Source organism: Mandrillus leucophaeus, unplaced genomic scaffold (genome assembly GCF_000951045.1).
Source record: "Mandrillus leucophaeus isolate KB7577 unplaced genomic scaffold, Mleu.le_1.0 Scaffold774, whole genome shotgun sequence".
NCBI classification, from domain to species: domain Eukaryota; kingdom Metazoa; phylum Chordata; class Mammalia; order Primates; family Cercopithecidae; genus Mandrillus; species Mandrillus leucophaeus.
Window position 1 is genome coordinate 973745 of NW_012108408.1, and position 27117 is coordinate 1000861.

A 27117-nucleotide genomic window follows, 5' to 3' on the forward strand; every position below is an offset into this window, starting at 1 on the left:
AAAAAGTCAAGAAGCAACAGATGCTGGCCAGGTTGTAGAGAAAAAGAAACAGTTTACTGATGATGGGAATATTTCGATCCTTGTGGAAGACAGCGTGGTGATTCCTCAAAGATCTAGAAGCAGAAATACCATTTGACCCAGCAATCCCATTACAGAATACATACCCAAAGGAATATAAATTATTGTATCATAAAGATACATTCATTGCAGCACTATTCACAACAGCAAAGACATGGAATCAACCTAAATGCTCATCAAGATTGCCTGGATAAAGAAAATGTGGCACATACACACTATGGAATACTATGCAGTCATAAAAAGAAACGAGATTGTGTCCTTTGCAAGGACACAGATGGAGCTGGAAGCCATTATCTTCAGTAAACTAATGCAGGAACAGAAAACCAAACACCACATGTTCTCACTTATAAGTGGAAGCTGAATGATGAGAACATGTGGGCAGATGGTGAGGGAAAACAAACACTGGGGCCTTTGGGTGGGAATGGTGGAGGGAGAGCATCAGAAAGAATAGCTAATGGATGCTGGCTTAATACCTAGGTGATGGTTCCATCTTTGCAGCAAACCATCATGGCACGTTTACCTATGTAACAAACCTGCACATCCTGCACATTTGCCCCCAAACTTAAAATAAAAATTGAAGAAAAAATATATATATGTTAAGACCAAATCATAAAAATGGTGTTCCAACTAAAAATTGTTTGATATTTAATATTTCTTGAAATCTTTTTGACCTATTTCCTCTTTTTATTTCTTATTCCTCAAGATCTTTCTTTTTTTACAAATATGGTATCAAGTAAGATCTTGGTAGAAAGGGGTGCTATCTCCTCCCATGTTTATATCTCAAAGGGATGGTTCCGAGCTCCTTGAGAAAGACATCCCTTAGCTGTAAAACTGGCAAAAGCCTGGAAGAAGATTTACACACATTTCAAAGGGACAAAGAAATAATTTAGATCTTTCTTTTTCAAGATCTTTATTTTTCTACAAACATGGCATCAAGTAACAACATAATCTATTAATTCTAAGAATTTTTAAAATTATATTTAATTTACATCCTCACCTCCATTTCATAGTTCCCCAAATAAGTAAAGGTAATTATTTACTGTTCATTAAGCCCCCCTAGTATGCAAGCAAGTGATTGTCATTAATTGAAACCCACAATACCTCAATGAGGTCCATAAGCACTTTCCAGGGAACTTTCGTCCACCACGAAATGATATACCACTTTATTTTGTAAGGATGTATACTTCCTTAAAGAATAGCGGTCACCAAACAAACAGTTTTGTAAGGATACTAGAAAAATACAGCTCATTAAAATCTATTAAGATAGAATTAAATTACCATGGAGTATGTCATATGTGTAATTTATACTTCTGGGAATATTTTTAAAGTATTTTGGAGACCCAAATGCCAAATGTTCATATTAAAGCTTTCATCTTTTTTGGAAATCATTATTTTTGTGGAATGTTAAGAGATTTTTTTATCAGAAGGAAATTAGGAAAACATGAATTTTCATGACAGATTATAATGAGTGTGTTTTGCACCCCTGCTTACCTTGTTCATTGAATTTCTTCACTTTTACCAAGTGCGAACTTGCCCAGCACTAATAGAGAAATCATAGTGGAAAAACTAACATAGGGAGAGTACAAATTCTTGACCGTTGAGCTCAAAGTGCCATAGTCCAGGCTTAAGATAGGAAGATTTGAATGGTATATGATCTGTCATAATCAGTAGCCACTTCCCCTCCCAATTTGTTACTCTACTAGATATTTATTAATAGCAGAAGGAAAAGAAGATTTTTAAAATGGAGTTGGTTAATAAGAGAAGGGACAGAGCTGTACCTTGACAGGTCCCTCAGGACAAAATGTGGAGGTGGAAGCACAGGGAGGCAGCTGACCCCTCGGGTGAGTTTGAGGAATCAACAGTACAAAAAAACAATTTTCTCCTTTCTATCTTAATTTCTTATAGGATGGCAATTTCCTCAGAGTCCCCAGTGTGGACTGAAGGAAAGAGAGGGCTACCTAGGGAGCAGTCCTGCCCCCTACATGACCAAGAATGGCAGAGAAGTGACACTGAGCACTGACAAAAGCAAAGGTCTCATAGTAGGTACAAAGAGACATTGCAGTGGAACTTGGTGTCAACTGTCAGTGTAAGCACTGGTAGAGGTACAGGCCCCCTGTGCAAACCACTAGAAAAAGAAGAATAAGATAAGATGATTAAAATCTTGGTATATGACCAGAGCAGGCAAAGGGTACCCATAAACCAGATGTCCTGCCCTTACCCATCAACACAGTTTTGCATGGCAGAATGTTTAAAGGAGGGAAAAAGGAAAGAAGAAATTCTAATTGTCTGAGTTAAATTAGAAATTACTAAGACAAATTTTAAAATGTTGGAATTTCCTCAGGCAATCATAGGTCAAGTGTTATTCCATCATATGAAATGAGAACTCATAGTAGAATTGTTTAGGCATAGGAAAACAAAAATTTATAATTTGTACATGAGGACACACTGTGAAAATTATAGCCCAGTGCTTATATGATAATAATGAATCTTATTATTAGAAAAGTAAAACATTTTAACTATTTCAAAGCTTCCTCTCTCTTTCTATATATGTATGTATATGTATGTGTGTGTATACACACACACACACACACACTGTTTTATTTGCTGTTCCTGACAACATGGCAAGATAATTAAGGAAGAAAGTATTAAACTGTACCCTAGAGTATAATGTGGGGCTAACAAGTGATTTCCCAAAGGTCAGTCTGTTAATCAGTGGGGCGAGACAGACCTAGAACCTTGATCTTTGACCACAAGTCTGGTTTTTTACCAAAATGTCACCTGCATTTGAAAGCTTTAAAAAAATCACTGGGCTAAATTGTAAAATAAATTGAGACATATGCCATCCCTAGAGGTAAATTACACTTCTGACTAACTCCAGGGGGACATGTCCTGGACACAGCTGTTCCGAGGCAGGCTGGATCTGATTAATCACTGCCCAGGTAGGCATTTAGATCTACTCATTCATGGACAAGCCCAAGAGCAGATGTAATATTTTACTCTTTTGGGTTTCCAAGGACAAACGAGTGCACAGAAGAATTAATCAAACAAACCCACAATGAATTATTCATTTTAAATAATATATTGTACACACATTAATAGAAAAGAATTAGCAAAAATTACATGTTGCGACAATATTAAACATCTTAAACATCTACAAATTCTAGCTATAGGTGTATAACTAAGTGATGGGTTTATTAAAATTGTCTAAAATTGCTGCTATTCAGAAGTTCCACAATTTCTCAAATGTTTGAAGGTCAGTGACTCCATGTGCCCAATTTCAGAGTGAAATCCAGTTCTCTCAAGGTACAGTCCACTCTATCATCCCAAAGACCAACTCTCTTTCTCCCCAAATAGAAGAATAAAAAGTATATTGTTCCTGAAATTTGTTAAGAAATCATACTCTAAGAAACAACTCAACCACCAAGAAGAAGTAAGATCTGTATAATCATAAAACCCATTTAGAATGCCTCCTAAGAAAGTAACTGGCTTTGCCAAAGTAGCTTGAAAATCCTTTTATGAGATTTGGGGACTCCCTGAAGAAAAGGGAATTACGGAATCCATAGAAGTTTGATGTGCTAGAATATTAAATGTCTAAGAGTTAATTTGCTCTTCCTTGGATGGTCCAAAGAGCCCTGGCAAGGTTTTACTCTGTAACTCTGTTGTATCTGTGTTTCCTTGGCAGAGCAAGCCCTCTCATGACTTCTATTGATAACTTTTTCTTTATATATGTTAATAATACAGTCAGTTTACATCTCATAGTCTTGGTTATTCTTTATGCTTCCATGTTCTGGTCTATCTAGCATTAATTTTTCAAATAAACTGTCAGAAAGCAACCATGTTTTTCATATTTCTAACATATGAGAAACACCGCATTGGAATCCCCACATTGACCAGGACAGTAAAACACTAGTCAGAATTCTGCGTCCTTGGTTTTAGAGGCCATTGTGCAGAAGAAGAAAAAAAATAACAAATAGTAATAATAAAAATGAGGATAGTAACAACAGCAATAGTAGTACTACATACATTTAATTCTTAATAATTGACTAAAAATATTCACATATATTATCTCATTTAGGAGAAATAAAATATAACTTTAAAACAAAGAACTACTTTGGACATTCAGGTGGATCATAACAGTACATGCTGGTGAATCAGAGACAGAAAACAGTTGAAGACCTTGTCTTGTAACACACTAAACAAAACCCTAACCTGTGACTCAGGAAAAGTGAAAAGCACTAAGTCTAAAAGATCTGGTCTAAGTTCATCTGGGGGACAAGACACAGTAACCAATGATGCACTTTTCAGTCATGGTTTAGACAAATTGAGTGCATGAGGTTCCAAGTAAAAAGAATGGACTCATTTACCTATGGGTGGAGCATGATGCTAGGAAATCCATGGCAAAATTACACGGGCATACATCAATTTGAAATGGTTTTAGCAACAGGTAGCAGACTAGACCAAATGAACTGTGGCTTCTTTTATTATCTATTTAACTAGGATTCCAGAAGTAGCTAGTCTGCGGATTCAGTCACTCAGTAATATCAGCAAGACTCAGGCTCTTTCTGCCTCTCTCATATTGGCTTGGCCTCTCGTGCTTTTACCTTGCCACAATGTGTTGGTCCTAGCTTCAAATACCATGTTAGTTTCAAGCAGCAAGGAAGTGATAGGGGAAGGCTTTCTCTTTGTAATTTGAGGATGATGTTCCCCTATCACAGTTTGTTTGTCTCATTGGTCAGAATGAAGATTCATGGTCACCTCACGGCAACAGCTAAAAAGGGGGATTGAAATTACCATAACCGATTTAAACTAATCATTATTCATCCCTTAGAGGAGAACATGGAAGAGTTGAGATCAGGATTGAAAAATAAAAGGACATAAAGAGAATTCCTTTCTCCTTTCTTAAGAATAAAATTTTAAAACAGACTTTAGCAACCTCACCCCTTTTATCGCCTCCCTCCCCACACTCACGTCTTGTTCTACCGTGAGGTCCAGCACACTGGCCCTTAGAGAAACCATGTTTGACAGAGGCGCTCATATTCTGCATACATTTTAAAGGCAAAGTATTTCCTGAAGGATTAGATCTAGGGTCTGAGCAAAAGAGAAAAGTTGAGGAAGAGCCCAAGTCTGGGGCCTGGACAACAAAGCCAACAACCAAAATGGGAAGAATTAGATGTGTAGACATTCATTTCTCTCTCAACATCTATACTCACAGAAGCAGGAAGATTGGCTTGTTTGATTTTTTTTTTTCTTTATTAAAGTTCACAGGGCATTAGCCATTTGGGGGCTAAACTAAAACCAAGGACAGTGACGATCATTTGTAAATACTGTTGAGTGTTTATAACCCAAGTTAGAGAAAAGAATAAATCATTTAGACAAGGTCTCAATTGATAATTAAATCTTAAAATTGATAATTGAGGAAAGAAATGAGTGAAGCCTGGGCGCCATGGCTCACGCCTGTAATCCCAGCACTTTGGGAGGCTGAGGTGGGCAAATCACGAGGTCAGGAGATCGAGACCACCCTGGCTAACATGGTGAAACGCCATCTCCACTAAAAATACAAAAAAATTAGCCAGGCATGGTGGCGGGCGCCTGTAGTCCCAGCTACATAGGACGCTGAGGTAGGAGAATGTGTGAACCTGGAAGGCGGAGCTTGCAGTAAACGGAGATCATACCACTGCACTCCAGCCTGGGTGACAGAGCAAGATTCCGTCTCAAAAAAAAAAAAAAGAAAAAGTGAGTGAAAATATTTAAACATTCTGGCAATTAGTGACCAAAAACAGAAAAACAAATAATAAATACATTTTAACTTTTTCATAGTCCACAGTGCTGTGCCACAGCTCTGCCTTCATCATTTGTACTTTAAAGGGAGCTCTTTCTTTGTCAGGCAGTTCTTGAAATCAAATCTAAGAACCAGGAAAACAACACCTTTTAAGCCTTTAGTCTGATCTTCAACAATTGAGACATTTTTCCCACTATTGTTCTTTTAAAATATTCTAACTTAATAAAATCTAGGGAAGTTGAATTCTGAAGTCGATAGGGGAATAAGAGGGAAAGAATATTCTTTTATTCTTTCTCTGGTTTCCAGAAATCATACTGTACCTGTTAAGATTCTCTGAATGAACAGCACCAAAAAGTGGCACCAGAAAATCAGTAAAACATACAATGCTTAATACCTGTCAAAGACACCATCAATATATGAATATATTACCATTTGATGAAGTTTCAACTGCCAGCTACTGAGACGACCAAGATAAATAACCAGCATCATCTTAATCTTCAAAGGTACTTGTTCCTACCGTCATGAAAAATTTCTTCTCTTATGTGATGGAGTTTACCCTGTAAATTAAATCTCTCAAGTAATGGAAGAAATAACCCATGACACCGGTGAGGGAAATTAAATTAGAGTCACTAATAGCAGGTCAGCACAGTCTGAGCAGAGGTAATGGAAGTGACCACATGAATGATAAGCAGGTCTTCACAAGGCTGTGACAAGTGTCTCCCGGACAGTGTGACGAGCATTCATCTAGGTGGCAAGCAATTCATACTCAAGACACTAACATGTTTATAGTGCAGCTCGCCCCCCATCTATGCCAGAGCATGTCAACCTTTCTGAGGAGGATGTTCTAATTCCCTCGTGAAGGCCATTAGGAAAAGTTAAAAACGAGATTCCCTGTTTCTGGGTAAATCAATTTCTCATCGCCTAGAAACCTTTCTGGCCAGAGCAGATGACCTTTAGAGATAAGAAGAATCACAGAGCTATACTTAAATAACTTTATTTTTTTTTTAAGTGTTAGAAGGAAACAAAAGGAAAATTGTTCTGTAGTTCAACAGTCAGAAGGTGGCTAAAACAAATGGAGTTATTTTAGTTTTGTTGCTAAGGCTTGGGAGCACAGTAATGCCAATGACAAAATAACCTATTACATGGGAAAGTTAAAATGGTACCTTGCACTGCTGGACCTCAGCTGTGATCTACTTTCTAATGCTCAATCGGGATCACTGAACTGTTGATATAAACATAATAAACAAGTAAATAACTAGCTGCTGAAAATGGGGACAAGAGCAGGAAAGGGGGATGTGGAATAGGGAAAGGGAGCTGTGAAGAATGACTTCTAGAGAATCACTAATAGTCTGATGGCTGCAACTTAACCTATTCTATTAAAATACGTTTTACTCTGATCTCAGATAACAAATGATAGGATCATGAAAAATGACCATTTTAAAATAGAGAAATGTCTGCATTGCCTGACATATTGTTTGGGGTGTAAATAGACTGAAATGTGCACTTCAATTATCGTATATCTGAGATGGTAATTGATGCTTGTTATTGTACAATACTTTTCCTAAGTATAATGTCCCTAGAACCACTGATTTGCAAAGAAAAAATTATTGTTGTATGCTCTCCATCCTATTTGCTTTAAATAGGTTGTTAGTTGTAATATTCAGTATTTTTAAATTATTTGCATTAAAAATAGAAAATAAAAAAGAAGCAAAGATAAGAAGTTATTTTTCTGCTTTTTAAATAGATGACTGTTTCTTAGTACATAAATACCTTTATCTTTATTTTTATTTTTAATAGCTCAATCTTTGTATAGTTAACCAAGAAAATAATCCAAAATATTGGATTCTGATGATATCATGCTTTACAGGTATATAAAGTCAGGTCAAAACCATAGCACTTAAAGAAAATGAATGGAAAAATGAAACAGAGTTTAATAGAATAAAAAGCCCAAAGAATGCCAATTTGGAAAATACATGGTCTGTCCATTCTTTGAGTTTAGTAAAGCAGGCAAGATGAGCTTCTGAGAACATAATGAATCAGTGGTTAAGGAAAATAAACGTCAATAAGTTCTGAGCCTCAACCTCTTGCTAACTTATCATATTACTATACTGGGTCAAGTTATTTGCTTCTCTGAATCCGTTTTCTCATCTGTGAAGTAAAATTATAAAAAATAAAAAGCTTATTAAGTTTGGTTAGAAATGGAATTTCACATAGATTTTATTGGATATACTGAATAAAAGTCATTAATTTCATAGTTGGCACCATTATTCGTGATAAACAAAGTACAGCTGTGAATTTCAGTCCTATGAAATATAAATGGGCCCATATTTAGTTCCAAACATGCACAAAATAATTAAATGTTCCTTCAAATCCCACTGACTGGTTCTTATGCTTAATCAAATGAAAGAAGAAAGAAATTCCCATTTAGCAAAAGATAACATTATTTCTTTGAATTATTCATTTTCAATTACTGTTCTATTTTTATCAAAATAAAATACTAAAAAGTAAGGGTTTTTCAGATCTTAGAAGCAGTTTTCTTAGAATAGCATGTCTTGCCTTTCATATGGTAAAAATCTAAGTCTGAAGTATGAGGCCAAATCAAATCAGAAACTTAGTAAAGAATATAAAACTGAAGAAAATAAATCTTTCATTTTATATTTAAACATTTGTTTATTAATTTTTACTTTTTGCTTTGTTTATAGATCTTTCCCCTTTCAAATTAACTGAGCAAAACTAGTTGGTTTTAACCAGATTAGTTTTTAAATTAAATGAAAAATCCTTATTTTTTATCTGTATTAAAATGAAAACCTGGCTGGGCGTGGTGGCTCACACCTGCAATCCCAGCACTTTGGGAGGCCAAGGCGGGCACATCATCTGAGGTCACGAGTTGGAGACTAGTCTGACCAACATGGTAAAACCCCGTCTCTACTAAAAATACAAAATTAACCTGGCATGGTGGTGCACACCTGTAATCCCAGCTACTCAGGAGGCTGAGGTAGGAGAATCGCTTGAATCCTGGAGGCAGAGGTTGCCGTGAGATGAAATCACGCCACTGCACTTCAGCCTGGGTAACAAGAGCAAAACTGCATCTCAAAAAAATAAAATAAATAAATAAATAAAAGCCTATTTCCACTCTCAGAAATGTCCATGCAATTTAGTGACATGGAAAATTGTTGACAATATGTTATGAAGTAGAAAAATTACTATTCAAAATGTTAACTTTAAATTTTGTTTTGCATTAATTTTCAGTCTAAATTTCAAATTTTAGTTTTGCTTTTAAAAATCTATACAATATAAATACATAATTCTTGTACATACTTGGCTGTACATATACACACACACATACCACTGATGATCATAATATAATTGGGTTATAGATAAATTTTTCTTGGGTAATTTTTCTATATATAATTTTTTTCTACTGTAAACATATATTTGCAATCAGAAAATGTTACAAAATAAGTATAAAATTTTATTCACCAATATGGAATAAGATATGTTACTATGATAATACTCTCATATTGATAATATTTGCTAGACAACTTTATGTAAAAGAATTCATTAAGTGAACACCATTTAACATAAAAATATGCTGATTCCAGAAAAAATACAAAATTAATAACACTATTTTACAGTTAAGTACCTCAAATTTTTAGTTAACTTTTGATTTAATCCACCAGCTGTACATTTCATATATAATTTTTATTAAATTAAGACAGGTAAAACAATTTGATATATTCCCCATACGTATTAGGTATTACTTGACTGGCTATCAACTGGAACTAACTGACAGATTTGGCAATATAATATGTACAGGGCCCATGCAGGAAATATAAACGTGTGAAGCAAAAAGCTGAGAAAGTATTGAACATTAGGGAGTGTTGGAGAGTGAACCAGAAACGACTCTGTTCAGCTGATTATTGCCATACAGCAGTGAAGGCTCACACTGAAGGACAGTTTTTGAGAGAAGATAAAAATCAGGATTTTCAGTTGAGATCTATAGGTTTTGAAAGTATTGTATAAATCAAGTAAAAACAAGTATGCTGACATAGTATAATTCATGGAATACCCATTTGCAGCCTCTAGACTGAACTGTTCTAATCAATGCTAGACTTGAGTATTTCAAATGTACTTTATTCCGGTACACTTACACTTGTTGCCATAACAATTGTTTGCCCACTCAGATTTTCACAAACCCTGCCTTCTACTTGATAGAAACTAACTGTTCATATGGTCAATTTATAGTTGCAAAATACTTTGATACTTATCACTATGTGAGTTACTGTTGCTTATCAAGAATCAAGGTTAATATTACTACTGGAAACATATATTTGTAATCAGAAAATGTTACAAAATAAATATAAAGTTTTATTCACCAATATGGAAGAGGATGTGTTATTATGACAACACTCTCATATTGATAATATTTACTAGACAATTTAATGTAATCAAGAATCAAGTCAGAAAGAATAAATAAGTCTCTGGGATATTCCTCCTCAATGATCTCAAAATAGGTAAAATAATTTTTAATTATTTGTTCAACGTAATTAAATCTTACCAATATTAGGCTGGGCGCGGTGGATCACGCCTGTAATCCAGCACTTTGGGAGGCCAAGGTGGACAGATCATGAGATCAGGAGATCGAGAGCATCCTGGCTAACATGGTGAAATCCCATCTCTACTAAAAATACAAAAATATTAGCCGGGTATGGTGGCGGACGCCTGTAGTCCCAGCAACATGAGAGGCTGAGGCATGAACCCAGGTGGAGCTTACAGTGAGCCGAGATCATGCCACTACACTCCAGCCTGGGTGACAGAGCAAGACTCTGTCTCAGAAAAAAAAAAAAAAAAAAAGAAAATCCTACCAATATTAGCTTATTGTATCCTAGTCACTTAAAATAGATGCTTACCATTCAGTGATTTTATTAACTATTTATTTCTATGTTTGAAATACTACAGATAATGAATTAACATAGTACATAAATCTCATGGCCTAACCCTTTATACATATTTAAATCTATGTAATGTATCATAAAGAAAAGATCATCACCATAAAACCTTACAAATAGGAAATTCTGTGTCACATGAAACAGTCCATCAATCTGGCAATTTTTGGTTAATCATTTAATTTTTTTTCTCTGATTTGATTGAAATACACTGTATTACTATTTGGGTTCTCTAGAGAAACAACACTAGTAGGAAATAGATAGATAGATTAGACAAATGGACAGACAGAGAGAGAGAGAGAGAGAGAATTTGCTGTGATGGATTGGCTCATGTAATTTTGGAGGCTAGGAAGTCCCAGGATCTGCAGTCTGCAAACTGAAGATCCAGGAAAGCCAATGGTGTAATTCAGTCTGAAGGTCAGAGAACCAAGGAAGCTAATGGTGTTAAGTCTCATTCCAAATCCAAAAGCCTGTGAATCAGGAGCACTGATGTCCTGGAACAGGGCACATCTAGGTCAAGGAAGAGAGTACATTTGCCCCTTTTCTGCCTTTTTGTTCTATTCAGTTCCTCAGTGGATTAGATGATACCTACTCAAATTGGTAAGGGTGATCTTCCTTCCCTAGTCTTCCAATGCAAGTCCTAATCTCTTCTGAAAACATCCTCACAGATATGCCCAGAAATCATGTTTTACCAGCTGTGTACCCTTTCACCTATTCAGATTGACCCATACAATTAACCATAACATAGGCTGATTTGCTGCCAATCAAAAAAAAGTGATGGCAGATTATAGAAACAGACTTAATCTCAAATCTAGACACTATCAGAAAATTGAGTCTTCTTGAATGTGTAGCCTTCACTACTCAATTATACTAATTAAACACATTTTTATATAGTAACTATTACAAGCTAGCCCATGTTCCAAGTGCAGTGGAAAACGGGAAGGATCCCATTTTATTATTCTGGCAGAATGAGGCAGATATCAAAAAATAAACAAGGCTGTGTTAGAGAACAACAAATGTTCTGCAAACAATTAGAGGCATGTAATAGAGCTGCAGGGGCCACGTTAGATTGAGACCAGGAAAATCTTCTCTAAGGAATTGCCAAAAAAAACAACAACAACAACAACCATGAAAAGATCAAGAGAAAGAGAATTTCAAGAACAGAGAGGAGGCCAATGTGGCAAGGGTCAGTGGGCAAGGGTAGGTTCCTGAGACATGAAATCCAAGACAGGCAGAGATCAGTTCCTGTGGGGCTTTACAGGGCATGAAGGAGTTTGTGTTTACTCTAATTATACTGACATCTGTTTTTAAAAGATCCCTCTGCTGACTCTGTGGAGAATGAATTATGCGGAGGCAGAAATGCAAACGGCAATTAAGTATTGCAGGGAAGGGTAATGACGGGTTGGATGATGTGATAGAAGTAGAGGGGATACGTTTTGCAGGCAGCATCAGTTTTATATACTAATAATTTGAATGTGGGAAGTAAGGGAAAAAGAAGTACAGACTGCATAGATTTTTGACTTGAGCAATTAGATAGGTAATACTGCTATTTAATGAGATGGAAGAATTGGGGAGAAACGAGTGTGGGTTAAGGGAAGGGAAATAGAGTTCCGTTTTAGGACAAGTTACCTTCTAATGTCTTTTGGACATTCAATGAGAAGCAGGAAGTTTAATATAGGATTCTGTATTTGTAGAAAGATGTTAAAACTAGGGTATTAATATGGGAGTCATTAGCATAAGGATGGTAAAATAATGGAGCAGGATGATTTTTTTTAAAATGTGTGGTTTAAAAATAAAAAAGAAGGCCGGGCACAGTGGCTCATACCTATAATCCCAGCACTTTGGGAGGCTGAGGCAGGCGGATCACCTGAGATCAGGAGTTAGAGACCAGCCTGGCCAACATGCTGAAATCCTGTCTCTACTAAAAATACAAAAAATTACCTGGATGTGGTGGCAGGCACCTGTAATCCCAGCTACTCCTGAGACTGAGGTAGGAGAATCGCTTGAACCAGGGAGGCAGAGGTTGCAGTGAGCCAAGGTCGTGCCATTGCACTCCAGCCTGTACAACAAGGGAGAAATTCTGTCTCAAAAATTATTATTAATTAATTAATTAATTAGAAATAAAGAAATAAGAAGGAAAGGGGCCAAGACCAAGCCCCGGGCCACTCCATATTAGATATCAGGGAGGAGGAGCCATCAGCATCTGAGAAGGAGCATGTAATGACATGGACAAAAAAAGAAAAAAGAAAAAAAAGGAACAGAAACCAAGGATAGAGTTTCAAGAAGGAAATGGTTAATTCTGTGGACTGCCGCTGAGATCAGGTAAGACAAGGACAGGGAAATTGACCACTAGAATTTGGCAACATTGTGATCAGTCATAGGAGAATACTGGATATAGAGTAATGATTGCAAAGGATTGGAGACAGAAGGAGAGGTAATTTATTCAACCAGTTTTGCTTTAAAGATAAGCAGAGCTTAGAAGAGTAGCTTCAGGAAAAACATTTTTGTTTTGTTTTATTTGTTTTAGCATACGCCATGCTGATGTTACCTGGTGACCAAGATGTTAAATGCCCTCAGCTTAATTAAATTTATTCAGGCTTCTTCCTGACACTAGACCCCTAACATTTCTTTTCTTAAAGCATGTATTTTAAACAACATTTAATTATAAATTCTTTCTCTGTCGTTTTGAAACATAAATCTTTTTAAAGGTCTCTTGCCACTTTCACAACCCAGGAGTGTCTTTCTGAAGAACTCAGACGCCATCTCTTTAAAATGTAATCATCAGGGAAGATAGTGCTGCTTGTCTCCCAGTTTCAGTGCGGGGGTGGTAGCCGAGCTTCAGCAGGCCCCTTGCTCCAAGTTGCAAAGCCACCTCTTGTCATGAAGATAAGTGAAGTTTATTAGCAAACACAGATGGCCTATAGCCTCTCCCTAACATCTTCCAGTACTTTTCCACTAGCTCACCCCAGCCTTTGGAAATCCCACTGCTCTGGCCAGGTGCGGTGGCTCATGCCTGTAATCCCAGCACTTTGGGAGGCTGAGGTGGGCAAATCACGAGGTCAGGAGATCGAGACCATCCTGGGTAACATGGTGAAACCTCGTCTCCACTAAAAAATACAAAAACTTAGCCGGGCATAGTGATGGGCGCCTGTAGTCCCAGCTACTTGGGAGGCTGAGGCAGGAGAATGGCGTGAACCCGGGAGGCGGAGCTTACAGTGAGCTGAGATCGCACCACTGCACTCCAGCCTGGGCAACAGAATGAGACTCCGTCTCAAAAAAAAAAAAAAAAAGAAAAAAGAAAAAAGAAATCCCACTGCTCTTTGTTTTGGTGACACTGAATTCTGGCCTCACTCCCCAGTTGCAGCAGCATTGAGTAAGTCTTCCTTGCCTGTTTAACTTTATACAGTACAGTTCTTGCTTTGACACTGATTGGCTCTCCTGATGTTCTGTCCACATCCTCCACCTACTTGATATGTTTTCTTGTCTTTTCTTTCCTTGAGTTCAGCCAGTGGGGAACATGAGCAAGAGATCCTGGAGGGAAGGCAAAAAGAGGATTTTTATCTCCCTACTTCAGTCCCTCCCTGTGAAGCTGCGGAGAGCTGCCTTGCCCCTCTCCTCAACCAGAGGGCAGGACTGCTTTCAGGAGCTTTCTCCACACAGATATCCCTGACTCCAGCAGGAAATCACTCATTCCCTTCACCTTTCAGGCTTAGGAGGTTAAAAAAAAAAAAAAAAGGTGGAAATGGACAGGTGGAAGAGCCTTTCTTCCCTGGCACTGGACTGTTTCTCATGATGTCCCAACTACACTTTATCCACCCTGGGTAAATAGTTCCTTTATTAAACTTTTCTCAAATTAGCCCATTAAATGTGCCATCTTCTTCCTGTAGAACTGCTAACTAGTACACAAGCCAATGGGAATTATCTAGCAATTGATAATACTAAAGAACTATACAATAATTATAGGAGTAAAGTCCTTGATTAGATGACATCGAATGAGAAGGCAGAAAGATCTCTATAAGAGCTACAAAACACTGCTGAAATAAATCATAGATGACACAACCAAATGAAAATACATCCATTCTCCTGGATTGGAAGAATGAATATCATGAAAATGACCATACTGCCCAAAGCAATCTATAGACTCAATGCAGTTCCCATCAAAATACATATCATTTTTCATGGAATTAGAAAAACCACCCTAAAATTTACATGGAACCATAAAACAGCCCGAATAGCCAAAGCATTCCTAAGCAAAAAGTACAAACTGGAGGCATCACATTACCGAACTTTGAATTATACTAGACGGCTGTAGTTACCAAAACAGCATGATAATAGTAGGCACATAGACCAATGGAACATAGAGAACCCAGAAATAAAGTCAAATGCGTACAACCAACTGATCTTTGACAAAGCATACGAAAGCATAAATTGGGGAAAGGACACCCTATTTATTAAAAGGTGCTGGGAAAACTGGCAAGCCACATGTGGAAGAATGAAACTGGATCCCTATCGCTCACCATATACAAAAATCAACTCAAGATGGATCAAAGATGTAAATCTAAGACCTGAAACCATGCAAATTCTAGAAGATAACATTGGAAAAACTCTTCTAGACATCAGCCCGGGCAAAGAATTCATGAGTAAAAAACAAAAATAAATGGGACCTAATTAAACTAAAACACTTCTGCACAGAAAAATAAACAACCAACAGGGTAAACAGACAACCCACGGAATGGGAAAAAAAAAATTTGCAAACTATGCATCTGACAAAGGACTAGTATCCAGAATCTATAAGAAATGCAAACAAATTACCAGGAAAAAAACAAATAGTCCCATTACAAAGTGGGCAAAGGACATGAATAGGCACTTCTCAAAAGAAGATATACAGATGGCCAACAAACTTATGAAAAAATACTCAGCATCATTACTAATCAGAGAAATGCAAAGTAAAACCACAATGAGATATCACCTTACTCCTGCAAGATTGGCCATTATTAAAAAGTCAAAAAAAAATACATACTGATGTGGATGTGGGGAAAAGGGAACACTTATTGGCTACTGGTGAAATGTAAATTAGTACAACCCCTGTGGAAAACAATATGGAGATTTCTCTTTTCTTTTTTTAGCCTGCTTCATTTTTATTTTATACAGTATGGTGACATTTTAAAGCACAAAAAGTAGATCTACCATTTCATCAAGAAATCCCACTACTAGGTGCCTACCCAAAGGAAAAAATGTCATTATATGAAAAGGACACTTTCACACATATGTTTATAGTAGCACAATTCACAATTGCAAAGATGTGGAAACCAATCTAAATGCCCATTTACTGAGTGGATAAAGAAAATGTGGTCTATATACACTATGGAATACTACTCAGCCATTAAAAGGAACAAAATAATGTCTTTTGCACCAACTTGAATGACTGGAGGCCATTATTCTAAGTAACACGGGAGTGAAAAACCAAAAACTGTATTCCCGTTTCTAAGTGGGAGGTAGGCTGTGAGTAGACAAAGCATACAGAGTGATATTATGAACTTTAGAGACTCAGAAGCAGAAGGGTGGGAGAAGGGCCACGGATAAGAAGCTACACATTAAGTACAATGTACACTACTTGGGTAACAGGTACACTAAACTCTCAGAATTCACCAAAATATAATTTATCCATGTAGCCAAAAACCACTTGTACCCCAAAAGCTATTGAAATTTGAAAAAATAAAAAATAAAATAAAAAAGAATGGGAAGGCAGAACACAAAGGGATTGGCCTTTGGTGGGAGCATTGTAATAATAAAAAGGCAGAAGTTGAAGGTTCAGGTGTAGGTTGACTGGTAAATCTGGTGGTGGAAAGACGAGAAAGTTTGTTCAAGTCTGATTGCCTCTATTTTTTCACAGATGTGAGACACAAGGCATATAAGACCTTTGAATGGATGTGTAATGTGGACCTTGTGAGGAGTAGAAGAGTCAAAGTGTGTTAGGCAAGCAAACTGCAAATGCAGGTGAATTTCAGTGCCCTTTGAGATTTGCATTCATGGGTTTTTTTGTTTGTTTTTGGTTTTGTTTTGTTTTGTTTTGTTTTGTTTTGTTTTGAGACGGAGTCTCGCTCAGTCACCCAGGCTGGAGTGCAGTGGCCCAATCTCGGCTCACTGCAAGCTCCGCCTCCCGGGTTCATGCCATTCTCCTGCCTCAGCCTCCCGAGTAGCTGGGACTACAGGCGCCCGCCACCTCGCCCGGCTAGTTTTTGTACTTTTTAGTAGAGACGGGGTTTCACTGTGTTAGCCAGGATGGTCTCGATCTCTTGACCTCGTGATCTGCCCGCCTCGGCCTCCCAAAGTGCTGGGATTTACAGGCCTTAAATCGGCTGCATTCATGATCTTAAATAAAAAACAATCAGCAGAATTGATAGTTCTTTCTCCTGGCTGCAGATTAGTGAGTGAGTTTAACCATGGTCAAAGTTTGACTCAACTAGTCTGATAGTAGGAAAGAGAGACAAGGGAGTACAGTAGTTTTCAAGAGGTTGACAACCTAAAATACAGAGAGAAGTGAGGACCTGATATCATATAAATATATCATTAAAAAAGTAAAGATGTTTGCAGTAGGCTGGAGAAAGAATAATAGTGCCCAAAAAAACAAATAGATTTTCCTTTGCCAGAATGAAAAAAAAAATAAGTTTTTATTTTGTCTTCTAATATGTGAAAGAAAGATCTAAAAGCAGATAATCCTATATATACTCATTGATCATTTGTGTTTGACTAAAAATGTGCTAGGCAGCAAAGCAGGGTACAAACCACTAAAATAAAAGGAAAATAATGTGTCATTCTGTTTTTCAATTCCATCAGTTCCAAGGAAATACAGAGGATTGAATAGCCCTGAGGCTACTGAAGATATAGAGTGCCTTCACTGAAGATATAGAGTCTCAGAATGGTCTTCAAGGACACCCAGAAGCCTGATGACAGAATGAATGCTTGGACTTCTGGAGAGAGGGCTGGGTGGAGGAATTAGAAAGTGTTAAAGCATTCTTCTACCTTAAAAACATGTGTCTTAAGAAAAATATATATATTTTATTAATTTTTTGTATTTCAATAAGTTTTTGGAGAACAGGTGGTGTTTGGTTACGTGAATGAGTTCTTTGGTGGTGGTTTCTGAGATTGTAGTGCACCTATCACCCAAGCAGTGTACACTGTACCCAATGTGTAGTCTTTTATCCCTCACCCTCTTCCCACCCTTTCCCCTGAGTCCCCAAAGCCATAGTATCATTCTTAAGCCTTTGTATCCTCATAGCTTAGCTCCCACTTACAAGTGAGAACATACAATGCTTGGTTCTCCATTCCTGAGTTACTTCACTTAGAATAATTGTCTTCAATTCCATCCAGATTGCTGCAAATGCCATTATTTCATTCCTTCTTTTGGCTAAGTAGTATTCCATGGTATATATATACCACATGTTCTTTATTTACTAGTTGATTGATGGGCATTTTGCAATTGCGAATTGTTATACTACAAACATGCATGTGCAAGTATCTTTCTTGTATAATGACTTCTAGAAAAAAATCCATATTTTAAATGTATGTGTATCTACATGTCTTAACGAATATATAAGATTTATTGCATGTGCATGCATATATGACTTTTCATATACACATATGTATGTGTACATATACAGTTGACCCTTGAACAACTTGGGAGTTAGTGCTGGGCCCAACCCCTACACAGCCAAAAATCCACATATAACTTTTGACTCCCCAGAAACTTAACTACTAATAGCCTACTGTTGACCAGAGGCCTTACAGATAACATAAACACCGGATTAACACATATTTCATGTTGCATGTATCATACACCGTATTCTTACAATAAAGTGAGTTAGAGAAAATAAAATGTTATGAAAATCACAGGGAAGAGAAAGTATACTTACTATTTGCTAAGTGAAAGTGGATCATCATAAATGCCTTCATCCTTTCACTGTCACGTTGAGTAAGAGAAGGAGGAAAAAGAGGGATTGGTCTTGCTCTTGGGGATGACAAAGCAGAAGAAACTATGCATATAAATTGACCTGCACAGTTCAAATCTGTTATTCAAGGGTCAGTTGTACATATATGTGCAAACACACACACACACATACATAAAATAAAATTAAAAATCACTAGAATCAGGACTTAGAGATTTTTTCTTTTAACCCTAGCAAAACAATGTTCAGCATACAGTGTTCAGATATAGTAAAACAGCAAAGGCTTAAAGTAGTGAACTCCAGCACACTTCTACCAGTTCAATGTGATGTCAAATAAACAAACACCCTTCCATCCTCAAGACTTCAGTTTCCTCATCTGTAAAATAAAGAACTGAATTAGATTTTCTTTGAATTTACTTCCATTCTAAATGCTCTCTAATTCTACTAATATAAATAAGTAAATGAATACTGATTTATAATGAAAAACAGCATTTGTTGCACTAAAGGGGGTTTGGTGTCATAGCTAAGGGTATAGTCTTTGGCTAGCCCATCTGGGTTGAAATCCTGTTTCACTCCTTGCTGCTTGAATAAGTTACTTCACCTGTCTAAGTTTCTTCAACTGTAAAGGTGGAATAATAACCACATCATAGAGTTGTGGTGTATAATGTGTTAATCCACATAAAGAATGTAGAACAGGGCCTGACACATAGTAAGCATTCAATATTAGCTATTATGATTATCACTATTAGAAAGCATTAAGTAAAAAGCTATGTAGCATGTAGTGTTAAGTATTTATGTAGTTTTAAAATTTTATTTACTGATTGAGGTGGAAAAAGCTTTAATATTGTCAGAAGAAAATTTAATTTCTGACTCTAAGTCTAGACTGTTTATGCAGACAAACAAACCTAACCCATTACTGGTGTTCTCTATGTTCTCTCCAGCAATTTCTCAGGTCTATTCATGTCAGGCCTCAATCAGTCCTTTTGAAGCTCCTTTTTCAAATACCTCTGCCCCAGTTCCAATCCCCTCTCCAGGACTCAGTTGACTAACGACCCCGGAAATTTAATCAGACTCAGACACAGACAAAGATCCTATTAACAGAAGCTTATCCGTTATCTCAATTCGAACTTAGCAACCCAGTTCTCCTTAGGACAGGGTAGGATTATGTTGTTTTATGATCCTGGATAGCTGACAGAATTGTTTGGTATAGTTAAAATTGCAAGTGTGTTTAAATGCCAAGTGTGACCTTATCTACTTCTAGTAACTGAATTTTGAAGTCATACCTTCATTAAGAAAACGTATTGGGTATGTATGCTTTTCCTTTAAGTGGAAAAGTTATAAATAGGCTGGGCATGGTCACACCTGTAATCTCAACACTTTGGAAGAGTGATCACTTCATCCCAGGTGTTTGAGACCAGCCTGGGCAAAATAGAGAGAACTCTTCTCTACAGAAAAATTTAAAAATTAGCTGGGTCTGGTGGCACATGCCTATAGTCCCAGTTACTCAGGAGGCTGAGGCAGGAGGATGAGCTTGAACTCAGCAGGTCAGGGCTCCCGTGAGTTATGATCACAGCACCTGTCTCTTATACACATCTAGATGTGTATAAGAGGGGAGGGGAGGGGAGGGGAGGGGAGGGGAAGGGAAAGGAAATAGGTTATAAATAAATACTACCTAAGAGGACACCTTCTGTGATCTGTTGAGCCAATAACTTTCATTTCTCCTATGGCTTTTAATTCACTCACCTTAGAGCAAATTAAGAATTGGATGACACAATTAGACCGCATACATAAGGAAATAGCTGATTATGAAGGACCTTATAAGTCAAATAAAAAATTGGGATATTCCTGATCACTTATGTGAACATATTGCTGTGATTTTTACAAAGGGAATGACATGATCAAATTTTCGTCTCCAAAAGATCTCACTGGTCCCTCAATTTTACATTCATCTGTATTCATAGATGCAACTTTGTACCTGTAAGTTTTTAGCTTTGAATTACTCAAAGGATACCTCAGATATCATTGCCATTCTTTCCTATCTTTCTCCCTTTTACTCCTCCCAGTTAGAACCTAGTGAAGTGTTCAGGAAGTATTGATTTATTAATTACACCCTCATTTCTTAAAACTCACAATATTCTCAATATAGCACCAAGACATGAAGAGGTAGAAAATATGACTCTCTAAGGCCATTTAAAGTTTTGCTGGATGTAAATATTATTTATTGAGCCAAATTATACTATAAAATAAATACAAATGGAGAACTATTACAAAAAATTTATAAGACTAGCATAGGAGATTCAACTAAATCTAGAATCAACAATCTCTCAGGTCCCTTCCCTATATCCTAATACATACCCTTAGATCCATTTAGAATTCATAAATATATATTTATGCACTTGTTTGAACTATATGCATATTAGAGAAAAAAATCTTTCAGAGAATATAAGCAAGTTCACAAAAGTTATGACTTTCACAGAAAATCCATCACCTCTCCATTTTTCCCTTAGGTATGGCACCAGAGTCTCAAAACATTAGGTTATGACTATTTACCCTTTTGTAATGGAAAGTTAGCAGCATTAGCTGAGCAGATAGACAGAGAAGGAAATAGAGCAGAATGATGGCTAAAGCCTTGGGGAATGAATATTCACAATGAGTAAATGGGAAGGAAGGAGTTATTCTGAGGAACAGAGAAGGACAGTTTTTCAGCAAACCTAAGAATAAATGGGATTATACAATGATTGTATGAATTATTGCTTCCTTTGGGGTCCCATTTTAACATCATATTTTTAGCAGAATATATTTATCATGGTTTTACCCAGTCATCAGTTGCTAGCTCACATGTTAATACATGGCACTTCATATGAAAAGCTAAAAATATGTATATATAATAATACAACACTTCCTAATGTTTGTAAAACACCCCTCAACATAACAGTTTAGGACTTTTCTAATCTACATTCCTCACAAGCATTCTCGCAACCTATCAAGGATTCCATTAATATAGAACTCATGTTCATAGATCTAGCAATAATGCTTACTTAGTATCACAGCATCTACCCCTCAGGGAAGAAAGTACACACACACACACGTACACACACACACACACACACACACACACACACACACACGGAATAATATAAAGTAAGTGTATTTCTAACCAGCATTAATCTAAAATGTTTTGGTCAATCAGAGTGTAATATCATTGTAAGTCAATCCCCTGGAAGCACTTTTTGAAATGCCAATGTTGATGTTGAGGAAATCATCTTAGAATAGCCAAAATAAATCTCAAATGGTAGCATCCAGCCAGTTAGACACTGGTCGTTTAATCCTTCAGCATGGTATTCTGCTTCTAGAGGGTATCAGTCTCTGTGCCCATTAAGTCTCTGCCTCCATTGAGCCTGTCACCCTGGGTGTCATTTACAGCCATCATTTGGGGACATTCCAACCATTACTTACACTAATTTCAAATATCCTGGGACTTAGTCCAATGTTTAAAATGTATTTTTTTCTAAAAGAACCTCTTAATGTGTCATCAGAAGACTAATTCTCTCTAAAAGAATAATTATCCAGCCCAGGGGCACAGAGCAGAGTTTGACTCCAAATAATAAAGCAAATTTAACTCCCCAAGCATAAAACCTGGGTTCCTTGAAGAAAAGCACAATTTTGAATCATAATCCTGTTGCTAGCCCTTTCTATTTGGTCCCAACCTGAATTCCAATGGAGAGACATAACATGGAACTCAATAAAATATAGGTTTAACTTTTTTCTTCCAATCCAAAAGAAGAATAGAAATATTTGAATAACCTTCCTGCATATACATGGGCTGACTGTGTTGGTTTATCAGAGTTTTCTTCTTCGATAAAAGATCCTGGAACCATTTAAATAGCCAACAACAGAAATAGGGAATTCTAGATCTATGACTGCAAACTGGCAAGTCAAAAGCCGCTTGCATGTCAGATTTATTTTATGTGAACTCTGTTGTGTTTTGGGGGAAAAAAAAGGAAATCTGTTCGAAGGTCTTTAAATGGAGCACACATTCCAATTTCCAAAGTCCCCTCTGCTTTTTATTAATTATACCTGCTCAATTAAACAGGACGTATTGAGTTTGCAATGAATTGCTTTTAAATGGAAGGAGGAGTATTTATCTGAACCCTCAAAGAGAAATAATATGTAATTGCCACCTGTCAACTAGAGTGAGTCACCTTAAATCCCTGGCAAAGAATAAAGGACTTTTCCTACCTAGAAGACCTTCTGCTTCTGACTGCAGAACAGACACATGGTTTTTTAAAAGAGCTTCCATTTTCTTTTGTTTTAAATACCAATTAATATTTGCTTTTACAGCCATCATCTCATTAAAGAAAATTTAGAAGTGCAGAAAAGTAGAAAGATAATCTGTAGCTTCCCTTAACAAATATAAGCACCCTGGATATTCTGAGGGTTTTTTTGGTCTTTTGTTTTCTATGCATACATTGGTCTTGCTTTATATGTGGTTGAAATCTTATTGCCTAATTTTTCATCTTGCCTTTTCAATTTACTATCTCAAATATTTTCTGTAACAGTCTTATTTTCGTGAGCAATACTATAATAAACAATATTGTTTGCAGACATTGCTTTCTGTTTACTAGGGTTACCATAGTTTCCATCAGAAATTAACTGAGTCTGTTTCTAATTTTTTCAAAATAGTACACTATATATCCTAACACAGTGCTGAATAATGCATTGTCCATATTTAAAATTATTTTCTTAGTATAAATTTCCAGAACAGAGTCAAAGATAGTGAGTAATTTTAGGGTTTTTAATAGCTATTAACACATTTCCATAAGCACTGAACCATTCTCAGTGGCACATTCAAAATGTCAGCGTAAGCTTGCTAGTCATGCATATTATCGATTTATAAACATCTTTATAATGTGATACATAAGCAGGATAAATGGTTTTTGAGCTATTTTTTTCTAAATTTGATCTGCCACCCTATGTTTTCCCAGTGCTTTTTCCTTAAATTCCAATGACTTAATAGTTGACTGAAAGCTTCAAATCATCTATTTTAACCCTTTTAAGATTTGGAAATTGGAAGCCAGAAATGTGAAGTGATTTGCCAGCTGAATTTGTTTTCTTTGTCTTTATTACTAATTTAAGGCATTAAGCTTCAAATAGTAAGACATGGAAGACAAGCAAATCTAGTTGGTAAGTTCCAGCTGATGGGAACAAATTAGGTTGATTCGTCTATAGGGATAACTTTCATTTAGAAATTCCCGGTGATACCATTACAATGAAACCAGCTATTTTTGTTGGCTCCAACTAGCTCTACTGTGATTATCTGAGTCACCTCTGCCAAGCTGTTCTCAATAGCTTCCCTTTTTCTCCCATCTAAACAAGCTGTCCAATTCTTATCTCTAGTCAACCGTCCCTGGTTCTTCACCTGCTGAGTTTCTTGGCTTTCTGCATTAGTTTCTGAATATTTCCTTCTTGACTGGTGTCTCAGCACAATCTTGCTTAATCCTTCATTGGTTCCAAAACGTGGCACACAGTCTTCTTTCTCATCCAATACTATCATCATCGTTGAACTACATAGATTATATAAAATATATTGGATTCTCAGTTTCTTTATGGAGTTTCTTCCTGAACAGTTTTCATGATCATACCTTAGAACTCATCACCATCAATAATTGCAACATCAATTAAATTTAAATTTTAGACAACCTAGTCTTTGACCATTGCTGTTTCTCCTATTCTTTTTCTAGGGCTCTCCTCCAATTGTGACATTTGATCCACTGACTTCCTTCTTTTATCACTTTCTATCAACCTCCTCCTAGCTTCAATTCCCTCATTGATCAGTTTAGATTATATTACAGATCATCATAATTAACCATTTGTAAATATCTTCAGGTTACTTTCCTTCCACTGTTTTTCCACCATCTTCAAATACCCCATTATGTATGCCAGCACCCAAATAGCTGAACACCACTGGACAAAAATCACACAAGCAAGTAGTTTGATTTCACGTCAAACTTATGGTCGCAATCCTTCCCTGTCCAGATAACCAAGCAATCTTATTGTTTCTCTTATAAGCTTATGTTCTTCCTTCAAGAAAAACATTTCATACTTTGTATATTTTCTTAAATCTCCAAACCCCTTTCCTCTTAGCCCAAATTTTTACTGGTACTATCACTTCATACTTCACTGAGAAAATAAAAGCCATCTAAAACCACAACCACAAGGCTACCTGTGTTTGAACCCACTCTCTTCTTCTTAGGTCCTTTTATTAAAGGCAAATCCATGTTATGAAATATGATCCCCTCATGTCTTCATAAGGGCTTTGTCTCTGGAATTATCTCTTTCACCTACACCAGCTATCTCTTCCAGTCTTCTCAAACATTTCCATCAACATGCAAATACATGGTTGTATTTTAAAAACAAAACACAGCAAAGCAAATATTTTTAGTCACACCTCTTTTTGAGCTAATGTCCTAATATTTTGTTTCTTTTAACAAATAGATATCTCTGGAGAATAATCTCTAATGAAATCTATACTTCCTTACCTCATTTCATTCATTCCAGTCTTTATTTTGTCTCTATCATTTCATTAATACTGCTTTTACCAAAATCACCAAATAGCCACCAAGTTGCCAAATCCAGTGAATATTTTTCTATCACTGTCTAAGTAGCTAATCTCAAAATGTGGTCCAGGAGTTCCTGGGGTACTCACAACCTTTCTATGGGTTCATGAAATGAAGTCTATTTTTAGTATTTGAGTATTAAAAGTTTATGGCTATGGTTTCAGGTTTAGATACCATATTGCAATTAATCGTTAAGAAATTGTCTCTTATCAAGTTTGGATACAGTATAAAAGAATATCCACAATTATCTTAAAAGGCTACTGAAATATTACTCTCTTTTCTAACCTTGTTTTTAAAGAGGCTTGCCATATTTTCTTCTTATGCTTCAACCAAAAACGAGGGAGCACACCAGATTGAATGCAGAAAGACATGAGAATTTGGACGTCTTCTATTAAGTAAGAAATTAAGGAGATTGCAAAAATATAAAACAATGTCACTATTTTCAATATTTTTGTGTTGATGAATAAAGTTATTTTTATAAAAGTATGTCTTTATGTTGTTATAAAATTTTTGCTATTTTTAAACTAAGAATACATATTTTAAAATTTTATCACTTTTAATTTCTCATATGATACATGTTGATTAGATATAACCCATATAAACAAAGGCTTCTTAGTATTTCCGTAATGTCTGGGACTGTAAAAGATTCTTCAATTCAAAATGGTTGGGAACTTACCTCTGGTCTAATTCACCTTGTTTTTTTTTTTTTCTTTTAGAACACTACACTCTTCTTATTTTCTTTCTGCTTCACTAATCCTCTTTTTTTTTTTTTTCTTCTTCACACTGGATCCTCCTTGTTTGTTAATTCTCTAAATTGTAGCGTTACTTGGAGCTCTAGGCAAGATCATCTGTTTTTCTATATCTGCCTTCCTACACAATCATATTTACTATCAGGGCCTTAAGTTCTACCTCTATAAGGTTAACTCCCAAATTTTTATCTCTGAGCTTCAGAATTTGTAGATAATCATATATCACATTTCCACTTAAATGTCTTTAAACTATCATGTACAAAACTTAATGCTTAATTCCACCTCTCCAAACCAATCTTCTTCTGAACTTCCCACATAATAACCTCAGGCCAAAGACCTGGAGATCGTCCTTGAATTTTTATTCCCCTTGCCTTCCGCGTCCAATAGAAAATGCTGTTATTTCTTCTTCTGAAATATACACAGAGCTTTCTACTTCATCCTATTTTCAATGACACTGATTTAATCCAAGTCACCACCTTTTCTGACATAGTCCCAGCAATAGCCTCCTTTCTGTTCCCCAAATTTTGACTCTTAGCCCCACTTAATTTGTTCTCCAGAATAACCACGCCTCTATGATTCTCTATCACAGCACTCTTTTAGTTCCCTTGGTGCACATAACCATTTGGTGTTTTTGCTTATGGTTTGTGCATTATCTGTCTCCTCCACAAGATTGTCAGTTCCCTAATGGCAGAGGACAGGTCTGTTTGTTCACTGCTGTCTCTGAGAGACCTAATATGGTGTCTAGCATGTAACTCATTCTGACTATTTGATGATCTTAGTCATCAGTCCATAATATCTTGGAAATTCCCTGTGGTGGTTTTGACTGTGTCAACTGAGATAAGCTGGAGCTATATTACCTAGAATCTCACTCCTTGTGTCGTAGCTTGGTAACAAGAGAAATGTGAGGAGGGGAGCAATAGCCATTATGTTCTGCAGTTTGTGGAGGGTGTGAGGTCCCACTGCAACACAATCACATTGTTATGATCTGATAGCTCGCCCTGA